The following is a 23,583-nucleotide window of genomic DNA, read 5'->3' as shown; positions in this document are numbered from 1 at the left end:
CAAACTGCTGGCTAAGCTGTCAGCTCGTGGCTTGGACTGCAACACTCTGTGCTGGGTTAGGAACTGGCTGGAGGGCCGAGCCCAGAGAGTGGTGGTGAACTGTGCCACATCCAACTGGTGGCCAGTCACCAGTGGCATCCCCCAGGGATCAGTGCTGGGCCCTGTGCTCTTTAACATCTTCATTGATAATGTGGATGAGGGGATTGAGTCAGTCATCAGCAAATTTGCAGATGACACCAAGTTAGGAGCAGATGTTAGTTAGAGGACAGAAGGGCTCTGCAGAGGGACCTCGACTGACTGGACAGATGGGCAGAGTCCAATGGGATGGCATTCAACAAGTCCAAGTGCCGAGTGCTGCACTTTGGCCATGGCAACCCCATGCAGAGCTACAGGCTGGGGTCAGAGTGGCTGGAGAGCTCCCAAACAGAGAGGGACCTGGGGGTGCTGATCGACAGCCACCTAAACATGAGCCAGCAGTGTGCCCAGGTGGCCAAGAAGGCAAATGGCATCCTGGCCTGTATTAGGAATAGTGTGGCCAGCAGGAGCAGGGAGGTCATTGTGCCCCTGTACTCTGCATTGGTTAGGCTGCACCTTGAGTACTGTGTCCAGTTCTGGGCCCCTCAGTTTAAGAAGGACATTGAAACACTTGAACGTGTCCAGAGAAGGGCAACAAGGCTGGGGAGAGGCCTTGAACACAGCCCTATGAGGAGAGGCTGAGGGAGCTGGGATTATTTATCCTGGAGAGGAGAAGGCTCAGGGGTGACCTCATTGCCCTCTACAACTACCTGAAGGGTGGCTGTAGCTGGGAAGGGGTTGGCCTCTTCTCCCAGGCAACCAGCACCAGAACAAGGGGACACAGTCTCAAGCTGTGTCAGGGGAAGTTTAGGCTCTAGGTGAGGAGAAATATCTTCACTGAGAGAGTCATTAGTCATTGGAATGGGCTTCCCAGGGAGGTGGTGGAGTCACCATCCCTGGAGGTGTTCAAGAGGAGATTGGACATGGCACTTGGTGCCATGGTCTAGTCATGAGGTCTGTGGTGACAGGTTGGACTCGATGATCCTCAAGGTCTCTTCCAACCTTGGTGATACTGTGATACCATGATACTGTGATATTTGATAACACATCTTTTTCAGGATAGATTGATGGCATGTTATATTTACGTTTATGATTCTAAATACATATTCATGAACTGGCCGACAGTCCCACTTTGGGTTGTATCTTTTCATTATACATGAAGCTTTTTTTTCCTTCCAGTGTTTCACAGTGTTTTACATTTGTTCATTTCATACTAGGTGCTCAGAATGGAAGCAAGCAGTGAGTTTGGATCCATTTGGGGATATTTCCAAAAGAACTGAACTGTGACTTTTACCTTCAATTACCTTCAACTGTGCTGCGAATTCTATTCTGGGCAAATTAAAATTCCCTTACTCCCTTCTACATGTGCTCACCAGTGTTCAGTATTTAGTCACAGAAGAAATTCAATAGAAAAGGAAACTGGAAAAAAAAATCCAAATAGGTACTTAAGTCCCTAATAGTAAATATATGCAACTTTGTCATTGTAATGGGTTTGGGGGTAGACCCCCTCCCCACCACAACCATCCTCTGCTACCAAGAATGTGCTGGGTGGAGGCAGCCCCCCTCCCCACCACGGGCAAAAATAACAACTCAGACAAAATGAATTGCAAAAGTGATGGAAAGTTTAAATAGCAGTCAATGTTTACAGAAAGCCAGAAACACGGTGACAAAGAAAAATATCCCAAAACAGACCCAAGAATATCCCTTCCCCACCTTAGGGTACACCCAAGACCCCCAGGGCTCCTTCTTCCCCCCCCCCCCACTGCTAGGCTAGTCTCAGCTGGCCAGGTCTGAGACTGCCCATCCCCCATGGCCTTGGGACTAGCCAGGCCCAAAGCCAGGAGACATCTCCCCCAGTTACCGGCTGATGGAGGAGGAAAGAGATCTGCACTGGATTTTATAGCGGTGTAGGAATTACGGTAAGAAATGCCTAATTTCCTGTGTCTGCCCACTGGGCTGGACCTCTGGACACAGGAAGCACCTCATGTAGCAAAGGGCACCCAGCCCAAACTGCAACAGTCATGCAGCTGCATGCTGGTAGATTTGAGCATGGCTGGTTTTGATTAACTCCTTTTAGTCCAAACCAGAGAACATGCAACTTTCTTGACAGAGCTTATACAATGGAAACCAGTCCAAGTTTCCTGTACTCTTGATGTTCAAATTCTTGGGACCAGCTTTAAGCATAGACTGGCAATCATATTTAGGTGTTTGGTCATTCAGACAGGTGGAAAATGCCCAAATACTATTTCTAAATTTCCCACTTGAAGAGCCACATATTCCAGTGCATAGTGTCAAGTCATTTTATATCACATTATCTAACACAAAGTGACTGAAGCTATGCTGCAGAAATAGAAGTAACTGACAGTGCCTAATCTAATTCATGAAAACATGACCTTCAGAAGATGTACTTTGAGATACATGCCATGCAATATTTTCATATACTCTTTCCTTTAATTTCTGTTGACCTGACTGCCGACTTTTCTCAAGGGCTTGTTCCTCATGACAATGTATTTGGTGTCACTTCATTTCAGAAACCTCTGTTAATTTCTACACAGCATTTGAAATGGGGTTTCAAAGTTTCCCAACTTGCAATCCCCTTAACACCTTAATTATGAATATTTTAGAGCTTTGAAAATTAACTTATTTTCTTTTATTTTTCTTTACTTTTTAATTTTATTTAACTTTTGGAATTCTAAGAGTTTAGATATGATAAATTACGCTCATATGTCCATCAAAACACAAATACATAGTCTGCACACAGTTTTCTGCAACGCAGAGTTACAAGGTGTAATATCTTCAGCCCATAAGCTGTAAAAGCTTTCTAACACTTTGTCTTCTAAAGGAAACTAAGTGAAAAAGTCTTGGATAATAAATTTGATTCAGCTGTATTATCCTTATCTATTACTTCATCAGTCTTATGTATCTCTTTAGCTGGGAGAGGAGGAGACTAAGGGGTGACCTTATTAATGTTTATAAAGATGTAAAGTGTGAGTGCCAAGAAGATGGAGTCAGGCTCTGCTCAGTGATGCCCAATGACAGGACAAGGGGCAATGGGGTGGAAGTTGAGGCACAAGATGTTCTATGGGAACATGTGGACAAAAATTTTCACTCTGAGGGTGCCAGAACACTGGAACAGGCTGCCCAGGGGGTTGTGGAGTCTCCTTCTCTGGAGATATTCAAAACCTGCCTGGATGTGTTCCTGTGTGATCTGGTATAGGTGATCCTGCTCTGGCAGGGGGGTTGCACTGAATGATCTTTCAACATCCCTTCTATTTTGTATTCTCAAAAAAAAAGAATAATTTTAAACTATGTGCTGACACTATACATAAATGAAGAGTAGGCACATATAAAATGAGCTAATAAGCCAAAAATATTTCATTCATTCTGTGACCTTAACTTTAGTGTTTGATAGAAGATGATCACTGGATCTTATTGTTTGTAAGTTATTAATTCAGGGTTTTATAATTGCAAACAATAAAGTTCAAAATTACAGGAAAGGTTCCCTCTGAATAACGACCAAAAATATTAATATAGTTTGGATTTAGTGCATACTTTGTAATCTGAACGTCAGATAATGTCAAGAAACTGATAACTTTCAGTGTTGGCATCATGTTATTTTGACAGTTGCACTGAAATACTGCATTTGAGCCCAGAACAGAAATCTGTGCTTGCTTTGTTGATCTTTCTGTAAGAGAATTATTTTGTTATGCTGGTACAATCTGATATTGTACGTTAGTTAGAACTAAGCCATATGAAACATCACCCTGAAGGTCAAAAATCACTCTGCTATGAATTTAAACCAAGTGTTTGAAAGGGAGGAAAAGAGGTTTGCAAACAGGCAGCTCTGTCTCCTGCAAATCTCATGGGGATTCTCAACTGCTGACTCCTTATCTTAACATGTAACATAATAACCAATTACTGTCAAAGTTACCAGACCCATCAGACTCCTATTATATTAACCTTATGCACTGGTTCAAGAGAAATGCAATCAATCCACTGCTAAATTAATTACTAATTTTAAAGTTATCATTAAATAATATGATTCAAAAATTGGTATAAATCATGTGGTTAAGTATCAAATCAGGTATCAAGAAAGTCAAAGGAGTGGCAAGTCCTGTTCAAGGGATTTTATTGCAATCATTTCCTCAGAGCACTGAGAGGTGATAATTTTAACCTCGTATGGGTCCAAACCATATGAAATTATTCATGTAACCAAAGGCCAGCAATAATTCTTTTAATTCCGTGGCATATTAATGACCAACAATGAATGAGCCCCTTAAGTGTCTCATTTATTGTCTTAAATATGAAAATGTTTTAGAGATTAGAGGGGAAATTGTTTGAATTAATTAACTGAACTGACGCTCAAGGGAACTGGTACAAGATTTTCAGACAAAGGCTGAGAATTTACAATAATGACATTTCTTTCATGGTTAGAAAATATAGTACCAGAGGGACTTTGAGGCACTCTTAACATTTTAGCTGATGCCTGTTGAGGGCTTGAGATTCCTCTGAAAGCATTTATTTTATCCATCGGAGACTCCTCTCAATTACGACATGAAAGGCATCACGTTAAAACAGCCACGAGGCCCACACATTTCAGCATTTAAGTAGGGCTGGATAACTGACACAATGAAAATTCAGAATATAGATGGAGACTATTAAAAATAATAGGATCATTTATTAAATAAAAAGACTTTTTTTTTTTTTCCAAAGAAAGGTAATGTGTGAAAGATAAAAATCAGCACTGTTTTGAATAAGATTAACAATGAAACTGTGTTCAACTGCGCTAACTTTTTAGTTCTTTTTGTTTTAATTCCATAAATATTAGAATAGAATAGAATAAACCAAACCAGGTTGGAAGAGACCTTCAAGATCATTGTGTCCAACCCATCAACCAATCCAACCCACCCAAACAGCTAACCCATGGCACCAAGCACCCCATCAAGTCTCCTTCTGAACACCTTCAATGATGATGACTCCACCACCTCCTTGGGCAGCCCATTCCAATGGGCAATCACTCTTTCTGTATAGAACTTCTTCCTAACATCCAACCTGAACCTCCCCTTGCGCAGCCTGAGACTGTGTCCTCTTGTTCTGGTACTGGGTGCCTGGGAGAAGAGACCATCATCAGCCTGTCTACAACCTCCCTTCAGGTAGTTGTAGAGAGTGATAAGGTCACCCCTGAGTCTCCTCTTCTCCAGGCTAAGCAGCCCCAGCTCCCTCAGCCTCTCCTCATAGGGCTTGTGTAATGCAACTCTGCATCCTTATACTCTACTATACTTTTCTGTATCCTTATACTTTACTTGACCTAAGTACTGGGCAGGACCACAGTATCACAGTATCACAGTATCACTTAGGTTGGAAAGGACCTCGAGGATCATCAAGTCCAACCTATCAACACAGACCCCATGACTAGACCATGGCACCAAGTGCCATGTCCAATCTCCCCTTGAACGCCTCCAGGGTCGATGACTCAACCACCTCCCTGGGCAACCCATTCCAATGATGAATTACTCGCTCGGTGAAGAACTTCCTCCTCACCTCGAGTCTAAACCTCCCCTGGTGCAGCTTGAGACTGTGTCCCCTTGTTCTGGTGCTGGTTGCCTGGGAGAAGAGGCCAACCCCTCTTATTATTAACCCCATAGACATCATGGATTAATTTGTGGTTCTAGCTCATGTTGTCACTGCTTTTGAATGCAGAATCATAGTACAGTTTCTTCCTCACTTTCAAATTCATAATGAGCACTTCTGGACCCCTCAGTTCAAGAAGGGAACTGCTTGAAAGAGTCCAGCACAGAGCCACAAAAATGATTAAGGGAGTGGAACAGCTTCTTCTTCTACTGGAAAGAGTCCAGTGCATTGATGTGGGAGTTTTCATGACTAGGGTTCTGATGACTAGTATATTCCATAGAGCTACCCTGAAAAATTAATAATAGTAAGGTATAGACACATGATAAAAATAAATGAAAACACCACATTATTGTAAGTAACATAAATTTCCAATGTGAGGTAGAAACATATCATAACACCCCAAATCTTAGTCAGGCCACATACTATTTTTACTTTATAGAAGGGGCATTCTATCAGACACATGCTCCTATTCTGCCCCAGATTGTAAGTTTTTTCTATCTTCTCTTTCTCCGTACTTCAGATGGTCCAGAAAGCTGAAATACAAATTGTTCTGATAGCAGTCTATAAAACCTAGCATTGCTTGTGTAGTCAGAGCCATTGACTCTGAATAGTTATGAACATGACAGCTGCATTGTCTCATAGTAAATGGTGAGGAATACTGCTGATCATGCATGCACAGTGCTTTGCCGTGATGAGTTTAAAGAGGGAATACGTGTTGATGAGATGATTGAGTCTATTTGTAAGATACAATTTAATAAATCAAAACACTCTGTTGTAAGATGGAGCAAGGAAAAGATAATTCAGAATTAAACAAAAGAGGATATCATCTGTAACAATTAACCTTTCCATAGTAAATAGTAGAGACAACCAGTAAAGCAGTTAAGAAATAATTACTGTAGTATCATCATCACACTGATTAATGTATCAATATGAACATTAAATATTTATCCACATTAGGTATTTGTACACTTTAACAATTTAATTATTCTATTACCTCAGTCTTTAGGAAAAATTGCTGATATATCTCTATAACTATGAGAGATGTATATCCTTAGAGACAGAGTATATAATCCTCTAACAAAATACCAAGCAAGGAATTCTTTCTGGCTCATTGACTTCATATTGGCTTGGTCTCATTTTTCAAACCTTGCAGCTGTGAATATACCATGTTAGAGGGTAGGAGAGCTCTGCAGAGGGACCTTGACAGGCTGGACAGATAGACAGAGTCCAACAGCATGAAATTTAACACATCCAAGTGCCAGGTTCTACACATTGGCCACAATAACCCCATGCAGTGCTACAGGCTGGGGTCAGAGCGGCTGGAGAGCGGCCAAGCAGAAAGGGACCTGGGGGTACTGGTTAATAGTAGGCTGAACATGAGCCTGCAGTGTGCCCAGGCAGCCAAGAGGGCCAATGGCATCCTGGCCTGCATCAGAAATAGTGTGGCCAGCAGGAGCAGGGAAGTCATTCTGCCCCTGTACTCAGCACTGCTTAGGCCACACCTTGAGTCCTGTATCCAGTTCTGGACTCCTCAGTTTAGGAAAGATTTTGAGTTGCTGGAATGTGTCCAGAGAAGGGCAACAAAGCTGGTGAGGGGTTTGGAGTACAAACCCTATGAGGAGAGACTGAGGGAGCTGGGGGTGCTTAGCCTGGAGAAGAGGAGGCTCAGGGGAGACCTTATTGCTGCCTACAACTACCTGAAGGGAGGTTGTAGCTAGACGGGGGCTGGTCTCTTCTCCCAGGCAACCTGTGACAGAACAAGAGGACACAGTCTCAAGCTGTGCCAGGGGATGTTTAGGCTGGATGTTAGGAAGAAGCTCTTCATTGAGAGAGTGATTGCCCAGTGGAATGGGCTGCCCAGGGAGGTGGTGGAGTCACCATCACTGGTGGTGTTTAGGAAGAGACTAGATGGGGTGCTTGTTGCCATGGTTTAGTTGATTAGATAGTGTTGGATGATAGGTTGGACTCAGTGATTTCAAAGGTCTTTTCCAACCTGGTTAATTCTATTCTATTCTATAAAAAAAGTCTTGAAACTCCCAATGATTGCTACTCAGGTCCTGCCTGTGAAGTTTGACATTGCTTTCATTTCAAAAATATTGTTTTTTTCACTTCAACCACAGTGATTGTTTGTGATGTTATTCATACTTCACTGAAACAAAAGCAAACATTTAGTAGACTACAGAAAGAACTACCCCCAGCTGCCCTGAATATATCTCAGCCTTCTTGATTTGCAATAACAAGAAGTTGTATTTTCAGCAGCTGTGATAGAATTTGCAATTTGAAAGGTCCCGTTGTTATCAAACACTTACAGATTTTTAAGAGCAGGTTAAAAATCATCACCTCGAAGTATTGCAAACTGAGAAGTATGAAACATTTCCTGCAATAAATTATTCTGAAATAAGAACATCTGTCCTACTCAGGTTCCCTAATGAGTCAAATACTATTCTTGTATTACACCAGTATGACACTGGAATATCTCAGCTAAATATGGCAGGGTTTTCTTTTGTACACCCAAGGTAGGGCACATCACATTTTCACACAGACTTCTGGAGGCTTGTTGATAAAATGTGAAAAAGAAGTAATACTCAAATGTCTCATTTTATAGCTGTCTCCAGGACTCTTGTAACTGTGCTGTAGCACAGTAACACAGTTTAGACTGAGAATATATTTTGACTGTTGGTAGGGTTGATTGAATCCATTTAAATTTGCAAGGTACTGCTGTAATGCCCAGAAGCATGCTGTTAATATGATGAGTCATGTTTTGATTCAGTTGTGTTCATCTAGCTTCTGCATATGTGACACTGCTCATACCATCCACCCATTCTATTCTAACACTGACAGGTTCTCTGGTTTATAGTTCTTCTGGGTTTACAGCCCTTTGCTTGCTTGAAGTGAAGAAATTTGAAAGGAAAGGTAGAAGAAGAAATGTACCTCAGATTTTCTTTCTTTCTTTTTATTTAATCCTGCTTGTCTTAGAAAGTGGAAACTGAAGAAGTGATTGTAGTAATGTGAATGAAGGTCTCCTGTTCTGCTTTATCACTTAAGCATTGTACACAAAATCTTATGTACAAGGCCACTTCTAAACTGAGTAAGTCTTCTCCATTTCCATTCTTGAAAACTATAAAAATAAATCACAGTAATTAGAGAATCTTTGGTATTAATTATTTTGAATGTAGACTTAAACCATCTACTGAGATCCAGGTCTTCCACAGAAGTACAAATGTATGAAAGTTTCAATTGAATTTAAATCTTCTGCAATATGGTCTTCACACCCTACTTTTATGGAATTAATTAAACCACTTAAAAGCATTCACAGAATTATAGAATCATAGAATGGTCTGGGTTGGAAGAGACCTCCAAAAGTCATCTAGTCCAATCCTCTCTGCAGTCAGCGGGGCATCCTCAAATAGGTCAGGCTGCCCAGAGCCCTGTCAAGCCTCACTGAATATCTCCAAGAATGGGGTCCCAAACACCTCCCTGGGCAATCTGTTCCAGTGTTCCACCACCCTCAGAATAAACAACCTGTTCCTTACTTGATGGGGAGCTGGGTGCCATGGTTTAGTTGTTTAGGTGGGTTGGATTGGTTGATGGGTTGGACACGATGATCTTGAAGGTCCCTTCCAACCTGGTTGTTTATTATTATTATTATTATTAATTATTATTACATCCAATCTAAAACTGCTCTTCTCCAATTTGAAGCTATTGCCCCTTGTTCCATCACCACAGGCCTTTATTAACAGTCTCTCTCCATCCTTCTTGTAAACCTCCTTCAGGTACTGGAAGGCTGCTATTAGGTCTCTCCAAAGCTGCTGCTCCTCCAGGCTGAACAACCCCAGCTCCCTCAACTTGTCTTTGTAGCACAAGTGCTCCAACCCCCTGATCATTTTCATGGCCCTGATGTGATCAGCAAGTTTGCATGTGTGTCCTTGCAATCATGTACAATCACTTAAGTGCATTTCCACACGCTTTCATTAGTTATGTGCAAAACTTCAGTTTCAGGAAAATTTTGGTTTTTTTTCCCATAGCCACATAATGATTTTGTGCATAGCTAGTATAAGAAAGTCTATGCAAAGTCTACACTTCATAAATACAAACTCTTTTCTAGAACAATTCACTTTCATTAAAATTCAAGTGCTGTGAGGTTGTACACACACACATGTATTAATGGATGTGTAGTTACAGATATACAATAATAACAAAAACAATTAAAATACATATCTGAGACTTCACAGAAGTAATTATTTTAATCAGGTTGCATAAGAAAGCATCCTAACTCCCTGGAAACAAGTGGCCAGAATACCTGCTGTCAGTACATATTTAGACTTGCATTAAAATGAAATTAACTTCACAAATATTGCTACTAGAAGAACAACAAAAGGCTGTACAAATTCCCAGTCTATGAATTAGCTTCTTATCTTCATACTTTCTTCAGTTTCTTTATCCTTCATTATATGTTAACTGTTCCCAACCAGAGGAGGCTGAATTGTAAAAATAGGCTATAAAGGTCATAATTTATAAAACCACCCCCCATCCTACAAAAAGAGCTATTTAGTCCTTGGGAAAAGGTTTAGGGTTTGATTTCTCACTTGCCTGAATTGAGTTTGGTTGAGTATGAAAACTCTACCAAGAGTGATTGCCTTGCCAGGATCTTAGGGCATTCAGCGCTTACAAAGTTGAAGCTGATGCTTACCTTGTGAATCAAATACAGCGGACCAGCTAGATACTAGTCCAAAACAATCGCTGTCCTACTACTTGATAAGAAATTACTCACATACAGTTAAATCTAGGTTGCTTTATTTTCTATTAATTCTTTATGGATCTTGAGCTTTTCAAACTAACAGAAAATGTATGAGATTACTACTTATGGATGGTGAAATCCTGACTCTGCATGCATGACAGGATCTCTTCATTGTGTTCAAGGTTTCCCAAGTGATATGCATAGGGCTTTCGATTTCACAGGAGAAATGGTTTTGTCCTGATGACTGAATGGGTTGAAAAGTTTGCAGAGAATGGGAAGTCTTCCAAACTGCATGATTGGTATTGAAAATAAAATAAATCTGGAGTTGAGTTGGAGTGTAAGGATTAGATCTAAGATGCAGTAGAATGATGAAGGTGAAGAATACTGTCCCCTGCACTGAACTGCCTGACATCGACAAATGTGCTAGCTGAAACCTCATAGAATCATAGAATTGTTAGGGTTGGAAGGGACCTCAAGGGTCATCTAGTTCCAACTCCCATGCCATGGGCAGGGACACCTCATACTAGATCAGGTTGCTCAGAGCCACATCCAACTTTGCCTTAAAAACCTCCAGGGATGGGGCTTCTACCACCTCCCTGGGCAACCTGTTCCAGTGTCTCACCACCCTCATGGTGAAGAAATTCTTCCTAATATTCAATCTGAATCTACCCATTGATGTAAAAGCATGTCTGCTTTCTTCAGGTCCTCTGGTCCAGGACACTCCTGTCCAGCTGCTGGAGCCCTGCCCAGCTGCTGGAGCTCAGCCCGCTGCCCTAGGGATCTGAGGCCTCTGGCTAAGGGCTGTGGAAACCAAACACCTGTTTGTAGGTCCAGTCACTAACAAAAATGAGCATGTATCCCAGAAACAGACTTAGTCACAGATGTATTTGCAGCTTGGAGAAAAGGTAAAGGAAACAGTATATTTTACTGCAGATACTGAAGCACTGAAATATTTTGGTACTTGTCCTGCATCCTTCATAGGATATTGACCATGCAAAGCATAAAGGATTTAGCCTCTCTCACTCCAGGAAAAAAAATAAATCAGATCTTCAATGAGGTTGTCAAGTGCCCTAACTGTATCATACATCCGTCCTCTTACAAGATTATCTTCATTAGAGAGCTCTTGTCACTCTCTTGATGCCACAGTCTTAGTCTTTATTTTCCTTCTCACAACTTATTGCTATTATTCTTGTTCTCCTTTGGATATTATTCTGGTTACTATCACTGAATTACAGCTGTATGTCCCAAAACTAGTTTCAGTTAGGAATAATACTGGTTTTCACATTATTTTGTTCTGCTGGTGCAGCTTTTATGCATAAAACATTAATTACTCTTCCATCATGAGAAGTCAGTGTGCTATTGATATAATAATGATGATCCTTTGTATTCAACCTCTTTGCTTCCACACTCCTATTTCTGGGGAAGAATGGCAAGAATGATTGCCTATAGAACAGTTACATAATGTAGGGGCATCTAAGAGACAATAGAAATTTCCTTACTTGGGCTTTAAAGCCACATAAACTCACTCCCATATTATTGTGTCAATATGTCTTGGCCTATTTAGTGCTATATGCCTTTGATAATATTCTTACATTTGAGATCTCATTCCTACATCTGCTTTGTCCCGTTGTGTATCTCCTTTTGGACCCAAGCTAGGTTTGTGTGTCCTGTATTAAAATGACAAAATGATGAATTCTACTTCAGAATCCTCTTTCTTGTCAATAATTACATTAAGGTGTTTTGTTTTGTTTTTCTCAAAAGTACTTGAATGTCAAGGATTCGCAGCCAATGCTTTTTCCTTCTGCAGTGGAGCTTTATGTTCTAGAATTATACCTTCAATTCAGGATTAGAGAGCTTCTCTGCTGTGGCAAACTGGATGATTCAAGTCATTCATCAGCAAAGGCTAGGCAGTCATCTTTTATTATAAAACTTTCAGTTTCTGGCTGATTGTAAAGTACAGGAGAAAGAAATGTTTTCATTGTACTCCTGAGGGAAGTTTTGCTTCGCAGGAAAGCAAAACAGTGGTACTGATTTTTGTGTGTGTGTGTTTGGTTTTGTTTTGTGTTTTGTTTGGGTATTTCTTTTGTGTGTCACATTTTTTCCTTTTTTTTTGTTTTTTAAACTTTACTCTTACAGCGTACTTTAAATACAAGAATATGTCCAATACATTCTGGAGTACAGTCTGTACTTTTTCAGTGCCTGCTTTAACTTCTGAAGGATTTGACAGTTACAATGAATACAGGCCTCCAAATGCCTGGCAAGATTGGAAGCTGTGGTCTCTCTATGGATTGCTTTGGAGAGAGAAGGAAAAGATAGCTGCCTGTAGCTGTTTCCTGGTGGGAAAAAACAAAACACCAAAACAAAACCACAGGAAACTTTTTTTTTTATTTCTACAACTCTTTTACTCACTGCAGGAAAGTGAAAGAAGTTTGATATTAGTTTCAATAAAGCATGTAATTGCAACAGTCATCCCAAGCAATTTCAGATGATTATTGCCTTTGCTCTTTCCGGTTTGAATCTCTCTCTTTGGGTCATTTATATTTATAGGGAAGATAGCACAGATAAACAGGAAAGCAGACTTTTATGAACTGAGTCTGAAAAGCAGTTAGTTTTAGCTTTTGTCTCTGGGTCTTTAAAGATTCTGCTAAAGCATTGGAAGCATTTTGGAAAAAGTATTTTAAGCAACTAGAATGCTGCTTGGGTACTATCTTGTGTGGAGACTTAAGGATATAGGCCTTGAACTTAGACAAAAATGAGAAGGACCTTAAGAATTTACCTAGGTGTGAAAGTGGAAATGGAAAGTAGAAAGTGTCTTAGGTCACAACAACCCCAAGCAATGTTAAAGGCTTGGGAAAGTATGGCTGGAAAGCTGTGTGGCAGAAAAGGACCTGGGAGTTCTAATCAACAAGCAGCTGAATATGAGCAAGCAGTGTGCCCAGATGGCCAAGAAACCAAATGGCATCCTGGCTTGGATTAGGAGCAGGGAGGTGATTGTCCCCTTGTACTCAGCTCTGGTGAGGCCACACCTTGAGTATTGAGTTCAGTTTTGGGCACCTCAACACAAGAGAGAAGTCAAGGTGCTGGAGCCTGTACAGAGGAGGGCAACTAAGCTAAGAAAGGGTCTGGAGAATAAATCCGATGAAGGGCGACTGAAGGAGATGAGGCTGTTTAGTTTGAAAAAGAGGAGGCTGAGGAGAGAGGTCATTGCTCTCCACAGCAACCTGAAAGGACATTGTAGAGATGTTGGTGCTGGTCTCTTCTCATAGGTAATTAGAACAAGAGGGAACAGCCTCTGTGACTGGGTAGGTATAGACTAGACATTAGCGAAAAGAAGTTTCATTCAAAGAGTGGTCAGGCATTGGAATGGGCTGCCCAGGGAGGTGGTTGAGTCACCAACCCTGGATGTGTTTAAAGGTCATTAGGATGCAGTTCTTGGGGATATGGTGTATCTTGTAGACTAGGGTTATTGTTTGGACTTGGTGATCCTGAGGGTCTTTTCCAACCTAAAAATTTCTGTGATTCTGTGATAGAATTCACAAAACAAAACCAAATAGAGTAGGAGATGGGGATTAGCATCAGCTTCTGTACTGTAATGGGTTAACACAGAAGTGAGGGAAAGCAACACAATAAAACCCTGGGTTGAGAGAAAGAGTTGAGATAAAAAGAGTTTAATATATATGAGATAATATAATGCACAATTACCTTAGCCTATTTGCAGAAAAATCACAGCAAAATGCAGCAAGCAGCAGCAAGCAGAAGACAGCAAGCTAATGCCCCCACCCCTCCCACACCGTGCCAACCCCAGCAGAAGAGACCAACACACAAAATCCAGAAATCAAAAGCAGCAACTGGAACAGGAAAACTCTCATGTTACAATCTGAACTTCAAGCCCCGTGACACTTTGCTTCCCCCAGCACTTTCATTTTCAAGCTGGCATGAAGGCAGCATGGTTTGAATAGCAAAGGATTCAACACAGCCCATGACATATATTCTGCTCTGGTGAGACCTCACCTGGAGTACTGTGTCCAGCTCTGGAGCCCCCAGTCTATAAGACAAACAGGGACCTGATGGAGCAGGTCCAGTGGAGGGCCATGAAAATGATCAGGGGGTTGGAGCGCCTCTGCTGCAAAGGCAGGTTGAGGGAGCTGGGGTTGTTCATCCTGGAGAAGAGGAAGCTCTGGGGAGACCTAGTAGCAGCCTTCCAGTACCTGAAAGGGGTCTAAAAGAAAGATGGAGGGAGACTGTTTACAGAGGCTTGCAGTGACAGGACAAGGGGCAATGGCTTCAAACTGGACAAGAGCAGATTTAGATTAGATATTAGGAACAGGTTCTTTACTATGAGGGTAGTAGAACACTAGAATAGGTTGCCCAGGGAGGTGGCTGGGGACCCATTCTTGGAGATATTCAAGGTAAGGCTCAACAGGGCTCTGAGCAACCTGATCTAGTTGAGGATGCCCCTGCTCACTGCAGTGGTGTTGGACTATATTGGAGGTCCCTTCCAACCCAGACCATTCTATGATTCTTTGTACCTATATGAGGTTATACCTAAATCCTTCAGTTGTTGCTCTCACAGAGTTGCCTACATCTTCTATAACTGCATGACCTCTTTGTGCTCTAACACATACACATAGAACAGGAATGCAGAGATTAATATCTTGTTTTCTTCCAGAGAGGATTATATTCACTTTTTTGCCTGTTTATGCTAATCTTTAGTTTTGCAGTAGTGGAGAAACTGTCATAAATGATTTTGTTCAACATTACATGAACTAAGTAACATGAATGAGAGGAAGGAAGTCAAGTGTATATGATTAGCATTCAATGGCCATGGTCCTCTTCTGGCAGAAGATGCTATCTGGATTTAGTTTTATGCCCATTGCACATTTCATGGTGGAATGTGTAATGATGTAGGAACAGATCTTGTTAGTCCATAGCCTCTGCTCAGAGATTTTTACAAACCGGTAATGAAAATATTCTTCAAAGAGAGGGGGACTCTGGTGTTGAATCCCTGAAGAATAAAGATTTTAATGAAAGGAAAAAGAAAAAGAAATTCTTCCCTCAAATGGCAAAAGAGATAAAGCAGGAAAAGAAAATGGTTAGGATTTTTTTCCCAAGAGCTAGGAAATTATTATCTTGAACAAATTCATAGAGTTAAAAAATATCTTACAGTTTATTTCTTCTGCATGCCTATGATAAAGTTAGCAAATGCGTTACACTAGGTATGTTTCTTTGGCAAAGAAAGGATAGAGCCTTTTCAACATGTTTGAGCTTTTTTTTGGGTTGTATTATATCACATCAGTACTAGGTCAGTACACTCATCCTGTAAATGCCCCAGAGCTGCTGCAATTATCCTCAAACTGAGCTTATATATTAAGGAAATTCAGACTTACACTATGCATATGAGAAATTCTAAAATCCAGATGTAGAAAAGAATACTGCTAAAGTGCTGTACACATGACACCAGACATGTCAATAATCATATAATTATGATGAATGTACTGATGAATGCAAAATAGTTGAAGTCTGATATTTGCCTTTCCAATGTCCACACTTTCCCCATTACACAGTATCACAGTATCACAGTATAACCAAGGGTGGAAGAGACCTCGAGGATCATCGAGTCCAACCTATCAACACAGACCCCATGACTAGACCATGGCACCAAGTGCCACGTCCAATCTCCTCTTGAACGCCTCCAGGGATGGTGACTCAACCACCTCCCTGGGCAACCCGTTCCAATGACGAACGACTCGCTCAGTGAAGAACTTCCTCCTCACCTCGAGTCTAAACCTCCCCTGGCACAGCTTGAGACTGTGTCCCCTTGTTCTGGTGCTGGTTGCCTGGGAGAAGAGACCAACCCCTTCCCGGCCACAACCACCCTTCAGGTAGTTGTAGAGGGCAATGAGGTCACCCCTGAGCCTCCTCACAAAGCATTGTAACTCTTAGCATGCAAAACTCCTCTCTTTGCTACATTGTTTTACTTGTCTGTATGAAAATGAACCTATTCTCTCTCTTTCTCTCTCTCTACTTAGTTTCCCCAGCCCCACTCCCTGGTGGAACTATGTAAAGGCAAAACATTTTTATTTTCATTTTCCATGCATCACACTGAGTTGTTTATTGCTGTGTGGTCTCCAGTGCCAACTTGTGACCATCTCTTACCACGCCATGCATGTACTCCTCTGCGCTGCACTCTGCATCTCTATTTCTTATGGCTCCTGGTAACCAGATTTGTATTTCTTCAAATATATCATGTCAGAATCAAAAACACAGAGCACAAAGCGAATACAATAAACACTTGCACTGAAACTATAAAGGGACTGTTGAAAGTCAAAAGTTTGTTTTTCCTCTTAATGTTTGCTTTGGAAAATAGTAGAATCATGTTTGAAATTCCTACAAATTAACCTTGTGCTACCCAGAAGGACAGAAATCTTGCAGAAAGGAGTAATCCTACATGTGAATGGATCAGTGCTGAATAACAAATTTAGTATAATACCATTTACTATAACACACTCAATATCATTCTTGAAAGGTTGTCAAATGGGTATTAATCAAAGGAGGTTTAACAAACAAGGTCTGGTAAATCTGCAACCAAGTGTACACAATATAGAGGACACAGTCTCAGGCTGCACCAGGGGAGGTTTAGGTTGGATGTTAGGAAGAAGTTCTATACAGAGAGAGTGATTGCCCATTGGAATGGGCTGCCTGGGGAGGTGATGGAGTCGCTGTCATTGGAGGTTTTCAGGAGAAGACTTGATGGGGTGCTTGGCGCCATGGGTTAGTTGTTTATGTGGGTTGGATTGGTTGATCTTGAAGGTCTCTTCCAACCTGGTTTATTCTATGTAATTCTATGTAATTCTTTCAATAACTTCTATGTGTAACAAGAAAAAAAAAAACACCTTGTAGGATAATGGGATATTTCAATTAAAATTTTGAAAGGTTGGGGGCAGATGGAAGGTAATCTGAGGTTTCCCTGTTGAAGTGTAACAGTAATACATAGATGATTTTTTTTCAGCATAAGCAGCAAATCAGTAAGAATAGAAACAAGCAGCTTTACTTTCCAATAGTCTCTGTGATTTCACAGCCACAGAAGACATGGTCTTTAAGATGTGCCTTGCTGTGATGCATTGTGGCAATGCCAGCGACGAGCAGTGTGAGCAATCTGGCAGTGCAGGCCTAGAGCCTGACATGGCGGTAGGCCATGCTCAGCATAAATGCAGAGCCAGCTAGCAGTGGAGCAAAACAGTGCTGTGCCTGCAGCATGTAACTAAAACAAGACACTGGTAGCTATAACATGGACAGTTATCTTGGGACAACAGGACATGCACCTGCATCAACAACCTTGTTGTGTCATTAGTAGTTGGACCAATAATCTGTAATAGTGCAATGTGTGGTCACTCATAGGGAACCAATGGAGCTATGCCAACAGGGCACTCTGAGTTTATATAAGTCGTAGCAGTTGCCTTGCTATGCGCTTCTTCTGCCTTTCTTGTCTCCTGTTTCTTCTACACTTTAACGTGCTATACTTGCACTACAGGCCTGCTCCATAGGCCTGCACCTCAGGCCTGCACCATAGGCCTGCTACACTGGAACAATAAAGGAACAATACTCAATCACATTGGTCAGCCGTATTGATTCCCAATCTCCGTCGTCTACAATGCATACAGCAAGAACACACAAGAAAGACAACCTAACGGCAGCAGTTTTGTAAATCAAAGAAAGCAGAAGAAGGTGAGGTATGTTGGTACTGATGATTCATACTTAACCTTCATGGTTTGCTTGTTTGCCATGTGCCAGCATGACTAACCCAAGGGTGCCAAAAATTACCATTGATCAATAGTTTGAAATTGCAGCACTTGAACTTGCACCTTTAATTCTGCTGTGCTGTGGTATGTGTTCAAACATCAGCCTTTTAGAATTATTCATTCTGGCTGCAGATCAGCATTGCATAGACAGCTTCAGAATGTTAAGCATACTTCCTTCTTCTTTTTTTTTTCTGGCAAGGATTAGCAAGGCCAATTTCAATATAGAAACACAGTGGACCTCATATATTCTCAGTTTAAGCAGATGGTCTGGGAAGATTTTGTATCTCTGTACAGTTAGTTTAAATTTTCCTTCAATTCTGACATTACGAAACTCTTTTTGAAACAAGCATAATCACACATATGGGAGGTGAGGTATGTGTGATTTGATCCACAGCCTTTGAAATACATGCAAATTTTCCCAATGACTTCAGCAGGCTCTAGAAAGGGGTTACCAGACCATATTTTCAAAGATGCTTTAAATCTACAAAGCCTCCAGACTTGTCTTTGCAGTTCTGAGTTGTAACACTGGGCTTTTGCAAAGTCCTTCCTAACGTGTGAATAAGATCAGTGAGCAACAAAGGAGTTTTCATGGCCAAACCAAAAATCTGATTTTCTTATTGGATAAACATGGACAACACTCAGAAGACATTCTGCATGTTAACTACAAGCCTGTCCATGACCTTGGTGCCAGGGAAAGTCATGGGGAAGATCATCCTGGGCAACCAGGACATCAGACCCAGTCATCATGGGTTCATGAAGGGCAAGTCATGTTTGATGAACCTGATCTCCTCTAACATGTGAAATAATCTCCACAGTATCCTTCCAGAGAAATTGACTGCTCATGGCTTTGGTGGATGGAGTTTTTGCTGGTTACAACCCCTACAGGCTAGACAGGTGAGGGAGAAAAGGAGGGGGGGTGACCCTGTATATTAGGGAATCTCTTGATGCCACAGAACTTGAGGTAGAGGATGAAAGGATTGAGTGCCTGTGGGTTAAAATCAGAGGGAGGGCTAACAAAACTGACATCCTGGTTGGAGTCTGTTATAGACCACCCAACCAGGATGAAGAGGTCAACTGGAGGCTGTCTCAAGATCATCAGACCTTGTCCTTGTGGGCACCTTTAACCTGCCAGATACCTGCTGGGAACTTAACTCAGCAGAGAGGAGGCAGTCCAGAAGGTTCTTAGAGTGTATGGAGGACAGCTTCTTGATGCAGTTGTTAAGTGAACCTACCAGGGGTCAGGACCCATTTGACCCGCTGTTCTCAAATAGAGAAGGGCTGGTGGGAGATGTGATGGTAGGAGGCTGTCTGGGGTGCAGCAACCATGAGATAGTGGAGTTTTCAATATGCAAGTATGTATGTATGTAAGTATGCTGGATAAGGATCTGTCCAGCCTGATCTAGTGTGGGGTGTCCCTGCCCATGGCAGGGGGGTTGGAACTAGATGATCCTTGTGGTCCCTTCCAACCCTGAATGATACTATGATACTATGATAAAAGATGTGTAGATGTGGTGCTTAGTGACATGGTTCAGTGGTGAACTTGGCAGTAATAGGTTAATGGTTGGATAGGACGATCTTAAAGATCTTTTCCAACTGAAGCAAGTTTATGATTCTGTGACTCTATGTAATTTTAATTTCATTGTTATTAGAAGTAATGGATGAGACAGAAGGTGTACAATGCAGTAAGAGTGATGTACATCTTTTTGTCATTTTATAGTCATTAAATTTAAGCAAATTTGGTCATAGCAACACTGATTCTTCAACTTAGATTCTCCTATTTAATGCAAGTATTCAGTGTGAGATTTACTTAAATTTGCATGTTTGAAATGCGTCATCTGGTCTAAACTATTTAACTTATTTCTTGCTCTTCTCATTTGCAACAGCAAAGCATCTCTAGCTGGTAATTCATCCCTCTTGTTTTAAACACTCACACAGGAGGGCTTCCTCTTGCTGTGGAAGTGTTTGGCTCTCTCTGCTGACCCTGTAATTCATATAGATTACAAGCCTAGATAGAAAACCTGTTGAATGGCTGGAAGCAGCAAAAATGATGACTCATTTGTCATCACTCTATCACTCCATTTTTCATATGCATAGCTATAGTGACTTCAGAGGGAAGTTTTTAACATTCAAATACAATTTAAACTAACTTTGTGTGCCTAGCACTAAACAGGTACTAATATCTCTAGACCTTTCTACGTAAGTGCAAACAAAAACACAAAAAAAACCCCAAAGCAACCAAAACCAACAAACCCCCCCAAAACAATAAAAAAGATAATAAAAACCCCAAACCAAACCAAAGGAAAAAAAGAAGAAAAAAATAAAAGGAAGAAATAAGTTCTCTTAATAAATGGAAGAAATAAGTTCTCTTATGGTGTTTAGTCTTTATGTTTTCTAACACCAAGATATTTATTTGTGTGGCTGGCAACCTTGTTTGGGAAAGGAATTCCATGGGTTTAAAAAACAATTATTTATTGAAATTTGCCTGATTAAAAATAGAGTTCTGCAATTCAACATATTTCATGCAGTGTAATGTGGGAAAAGCCAGAGAGTGCAGAGAAAAGTAGTGAATGCTAGCCAGAACAAGAACTCCAGGAAACAGTCATTAACAATGTCAGTCACAGGAGCCATTAATCCAGTCCCACCTAGCCTGCAGCTCCACAGTGCCAGCTGTTAATAAGACATTGGATTGTGTCTGAAATACCAGGGCCTGGGAAGTTCTTACTTCAAAGAAAACAGTCTCTCTCTAATAAGACCATATATATAGGCTTTTATGATCAACTCTGCTGCTACTGGCTTTCTGAAAGAAAAGGCATAAATAGGAGTGTTTAAAGCTTACCATACATCTTTCAGTGTTTATGGTAAAGCATATAAATAGACAGAGCATAATAGGATAAGGTTCAAAATAATATACTTAATCAGCTAGTCTGTCTGTCTTAGGTCACTCGCAGTATTTTATAAGTCTGCAGAAGAGAAGGCTCCGAGGTGACCTCATTGTGGCCTTCCAGTATCTGAAGGGGGCCTACAGGAAGGCTGGGGAAGGACTTCTCAGGATCTCAGGTAGTGACAGGACTAGGGGGAATGGAATGAAGCTGGAGGTGGGGAGATTCAGGCTAGATGTGAAGCGGAGGTTCTTCACCATGAGAGTGGTGAGACCCTGGAATGGGTTGTCCAGGGAGGTGGTCGAGGCCCCATCCCTGGGGGTGTTTAAGCCCAGGCTGGATGAGGCTCTGGCCAGCCTGATCTAGTGTGGGGTGTCCCTGCCCATGGCAGGGGGGTTGGAACTAGATGATCCTTGTGGTCCCTTCCAACCCTGAATGAAACTATGAAACTATGAAACTAAGTATGCTGCTTAACAATCACAAATATTTGTGTAATAACTACGAATAGTATGGATTATAATTGCTGCTCTTAAAAATTATTCCTGTATGAGGAAATATCAGTATTAAGAAGATATATGCATACATATATATGTCCACATTTATGCATGCATACACATGCACAATATAAGATATGTCATCATTCAGTCTGAAACTTCCTACACCCATATGTATTTTAGGAAAAAGCAAGCATTTTCTTCATGGAATCATCTGAAATTTTAATCCACGCGTAACACTTCAATTTTACCATGAATCTTTTCATTTGAGTTTGGTTTTTGGTGTTGTTTTGGTTTTTCCATTAGTACCTTGTCCTGGAAGAGACATTACCAAGCCATCTAAACCTGTTTGGCCACTGCCCTTTCTCCTCCCTCCCCATTGCAGGGTCCAGGTTTGAGGTTGAGGAGCCAATATGCAGGCTCTGTTAAGGCTGCCTGGACGGGGATGGAAGCTGGGCCCCATGCCTCATGCTTCAGAGAGGCAACTGCATGTGTCAGAGGCTATTTGAGAAGGCGTGTGCAATTTTGCCTGCCATACAACATTTTGAACTGATTGGTGGGATTTGAATGGGTAATCTGCCATTGGGCTGTTCAGCCTTCATAAAGGGAATTTATAGAGGATGATTTCAGAGCCCACATCTCTCTTATCTCTCTCTCTTCTCCTCCAACCTTGTTTGTTAATGGGATTCAAGGCAGCAACAAGCACCTACTTTGTGCTCCTGTATTCCGGGCAATTAGCTTCTTTTGTCCTAGCAGCATAGTGTTTGAGCCATAGATCTCCACCACAGCAGCATTTTGGATACTACCTTTTGGATTACTCCTGCCTTTTGGATTACAAATATGAACTCAGAGCATCGCTTCATTCGGCAAAGGTTTTGGTAGTTAACAGCTCAGTGGTTTGTGAGTAACTTATGCTAATATACCTGGTTATTTGCAAGGCTTAGAGCTTGTCTACCTGTTGGTTAACTTTGTTGTAAGCTGAGGTGGTCCATCTCACCACCAGAGGCAGCATTGTTGTTTGGTTTTGCAATTATAAGAAGTTTCCAGTTTGTTCCTCTGTATTCCAAGTTCTGATTTGTCTAGACTGTTATTTCTCTGTTTATTAGCATCCTATTGTGTGTAATCAACCTATCATCAACTGGGCAAATGAACCTGAATCAAATTGGCTTGGGAAAAAAAATATATTTAATCAATAATATTAATATTTTATCATATTTCTGGCTTATCAATTTGATCAAAAACTGTATGATACCTCCCCTTGGAGTTTGTTACATTCTGATGACTGATTGGTGCTTTTCTGTGTTATCAGGTACATTGTAGCAGCTACAGTATCAGACTGCTTCTTCCAGTCAAAGAAAATAACATACATGCATAGACAGTAAAATAAAAGCACCTGGTGATTACCTTCTGTCTTTTGTTTGTTTTTGAAGTAGCAAAATTCAAGCAAACATTTTCTCCTGGTGAAGGACATTGAGACACTTGAACATGTCCAGAGAAGGGCAACAAGGCTGGTGAGAAGCCTTGAGCACAAGCCCTATGAGGAGAGGATGAGGGAGCTGGGATTGTTTAGCCTAGAGAAGAGGAGGCTCAGGTGAGAAGAAAGCTCTTCACAGAAAGAGTAATTTGCCGTTGGAATGTGCTGCCCAGGGAGATAGTGGAGTCACCATCCCTGGAGGTGTTTAAGAGGGGATTGGACGTGGCACTTGGTGCCATGGTCTAGTAGTCATGAGGTGTTGGGTGACAGGTTGGACTTGATGATCCTTGAGGTCTTTTCCAGCCTTGTTGATTCCATGATTCTATATTTTTAAAATCTATTTTGTTACAGAAGCTTCAGCTGCATCAGTGTTAAGTAATTGTTGGTAACCTTCTTTGCACTGCCATTTAGAAAAAAAAAAAGACCCAAAAAATTGTACTCAGGAAGAACATTAAAAAAAGCCCACAAACCCCAATAAAACCATATGGTTTTG

This window comes from Melanerpes formicivorus, unplaced genomic scaffold, assembly GCF_026170545.1.
Source record: "Melanerpes formicivorus ecotype bairdi unplaced genomic scaffold, bMelFor1.0.p_v2 SCAF_3, whole genome shotgun sequence".
NCBI classification, from domain to species: Eukaryota; Metazoa; Chordata; class Aves; order Piciformes; family Picidae; genus Melanerpes; species Melanerpes formicivorus.
The sequence above is the reverse complement of the archived record's forward strand: the minus strand, read 5'-3'. Positions refer to the sequence as shown.